The 3,144-nt window shown below is 41.9% G+C and overlaps 1 pseudogene; it reads right to left on the bottom strand.

Moving 5' to 3' along the window:
• Positions 1-490: 490 nt before the first annotated feature.
• LOC102502930 (kidney mitochondrial carrier protein 1-like) lies at positions 491-2,062 on the bottom strand (annotated as a pseudogene).
• Between the last annotated feature and the right edge of the window lie 1,082 nt (positions 2,063-3,144).

The following is a 3,144-nucleotide window of genomic DNA, read 5'->3' as shown; positions in this document are numbered from 1 at the left end:
TCTCTGTCTCTCTCTGTCTTTCTGTTGATTTTTTGCGCCCTCTCGCAAAAACCTCTTAAAAAAAAAAAAAAAGATGTGGCTCAACAACAGAACCCAATACCAATGACCTAATTAGGCCAACAAAAAGTGAGAGAAAAAGTATTAAAGACTAATATTTAATTTTTTTCAATATATAGTGTGATGAAGGGGATTAATCTAACTGGTATAGAGAACTTGGAATAGTTCTTTTTTTTTTTTTTTTAAGAGAGATTTTTTGCTATAGAGTGCATATGCCCACCAGAGAGTCAGAGAGAGACAGAAAGTGACAAATCATCCTATAGGGGAATGGCTGTGCCATCCCTTCTCCTCCAGTCACCTGGCCTTTGGCTATCGCACACATATCCCAGAATCTTTGATGAAGCAGGCAGTGAGTAGCAGAGTGAAGCAGAGGAAGCTTTGTTGTTTTGGGAGTTGGTGTTCTCAAAGAGATGTCTCATGAAGCCTTAACTTGTTACACATTCATTTTCTTCAAATGATCTTATGTCACAAAGAAAATGATATTCCAAGGACCAAATCTTAAGTCAAAACCCTTTATATAGAGGAAAAACCCCTTCATTCTTCATGTCTGTAACAAGCAATCCAGGGTACCTGTGTAGCCAGAGTACCTATCATCTTGAAGAACTCTCTGATTCATCATACCTATTCTCATGACATCGACAGTATTTGAGGCCAGGGTCTCAACCAGACCACAGGTAAAACTGGAGAGAAGTGAATAGATACAGTGTTTCCCAACAGGCCTGAGAAAATCAGATGCTTCTTGGTGATGTCAGAGACTGGCAGCTTCATGTCCAGCAACAATAGCAGGCCTCTGAGCAATAAGGGACATGACTTTCCACAATCCTCTTATCCCCTCTTGCTGGTAAATGTTCATGAAGTTGCCTATCATTCCTCCTTAAAGTGTGCTGCTCTGTGCTTTCATCCATATTTTGAAAACATCAGTTGGATTAGCAATGACTGATATACCTTATATAACTCCAGAGTGAATTTCACATATGACAACATTTATCAATAGAGTTTCATCTTCCAGGATTCAACAAATAATTGCTTGAAAGTCTGGTAAGTGCGTATTTTGACGGTGCCATAGGAAGCCTGGTGTAATGTCACAGGTATGATCCTCCAGATAAAGGGTCTGATACAGACTATCTTCCTTCTTCAAACTATAAGCTCTGCTCTTTCATTTCCTAGACAAGGGAATGGAAACTCCAGCCAGAACAGTGTTTTCAACTCTTCTCTGCCTAATCTCACTACCATGAGTAGCACTCCTCAATACCTAATTTCTTTAAAATTTCATCATTTGTCTGGCCTAGAATCTGGAGCCAGGTCTTGGTTAAATCAATTGGAAATGCACCTTGTTCAGCTGTGATAAAGACCAGTCCTTCCTACACAAATAGCTTCCAGTTCAGGGCTGACACGCTCACACTGTTTCTTCTTTGATTACAGAAACATCTTTAACAGTTTCTTCTATGGTTTCTGTAGGTCAGAAATCCGGGCTTAGATAGGTACCTCTGCTCCCAGGTTTTCCACAAGGCTGCAATCAGGATGCCACCTGGGGCTGCGGTCATATCAAGCCTTGACTGGGGGAAGATTGTTTCAAAGCTTACTCAGTCTGGCTGTTGGCAGCCCCAGAAGATCCTCTTTCAGACTCAGTCAGCCTGTGGCTGTTCATAGATTTCAGGATTTCACTACTTCTTGGCTGATGTATTAGTTTTCTGTGGTTTCCATAATTACCACAAACTGGGTGACTTAAAAAAAAAAAAAAACAGGAGCTTATTCTATCACAGATCTGAAGGCTAAAAATCTAAAATCAAGATGTCAGCAGAGTCATGTTCTCTCTGAAGGCTCTTCAGAACAACTTGTCCTTGTCTCTGTCCTAGATTTGGGCAGTTGCAGGCAATCCTTGGCTTTTCCTGGCTTACAGATCCAATATTTGCCTCTGCCTTCTCTTGGTGTTCCTCCCCTTGGGTGTGTCCTTGTGTCCAAATATCCTTCTTACAAGAACACCGGTCATTGGGTTTGGGCCCATGCTAATCCAGAGTGACTTCATCAAACTATTGATAGTTCACCTCTGCAAAGATGCTATTTCCAGATAAAATCACATTTACCAGGTGAATGAGAGCTTTAATATATCTTTTGGGAAGGAGGACACAGTTCAACCCATAATAGTCAAAGAGCTTCTAGCATTGTGAGACTCTGTAAAACTATTCACAACAGAGCAGCTTGCTTCACCCATGTCTGTTAAATGTTGAAGCTTCCTGATTTCTAACTTCCCCAAGTGCTCCCATTTTTCCCCTCCTTTGAATTGTTTTTTTACCTTAGGAAACTGAAACAGGGATTGTCACTAATCTCAGACAAAATGGATGTAATCTTTTTTATTTCAGTTCCTTCACTGTAAATGCAAAATCCTCTAGATATCAATCTGTTGACTTTTTTTTGGGGGGGAGGGGTGCCTTGGGACATGTTCACTCATGGGGGCAGTGAAAGAGGGGAGAGACAGAGACAGTGAGAGGGAAGGTGAGAAATCACCCCCTCCCCCCAGTCCCTTCTCCTCCATTTTCCTACCAGGATCTTGGGCACATACACACATGATCCTGGCTTGAGTTTTAAGTCACCAGGTCTGGGAATCAAACCACAATTGACAATGTGGGAGTCCAGTGACACAACCACTACACCATCTGATGGTCCACATCTGTTCACATTTTTGCTCCCAGAAAGGGACAGACAGGAACTTGAGCTGGGCCAGGTGTGGAGCTGAAGAGATTCCATCTACCTTATATCTTTCTTTCTTTCTTTCTTTCTTTCTTTTTTCTTTCTTTCTTTCTCTCTTTCTTTCTTGCTCTCTCTCTCTCTCTCTCTCTCTCTCTCTCTCTCTCTCTCTTTCTTTCTTTCTTTCTTTTTGTGAGATTTTTACTACAGGGCATGTGCACTTGCTGAAGAGAGAGAGAGACAGAGAAATAGAAAGAGAGAAATCACCTCCCAAAGAGGTGGCCACGTCACAATCCCTTCTCCTCCATCCTCCTCTTAGGATTTTGGGCACACATGCACATGTGCTTGGTGTGTGTTTCAAGCCTCTTTTCTTGGCCTTGAACTCGGTCAGCTATGTGGGAG

This window comes from Tupaia chinensis, unplaced genomic scaffold, assembly GCF_000334495.1.
Source record: "Tupaia chinensis unplaced genomic scaffold, TupChi_1.0 Scaffold143636_1, whole genome shotgun sequence".
Taxonomy (NCBI): Eukaryota; Metazoa; Chordata; class Mammalia; order Scandentia; family Tupaiidae; genus Tupaia; species Tupaia belangeri.
Note: the sequence above shows the minus strand (reverse complement) of the source record. Positions and strands in the feature narration are given on the sequence as shown.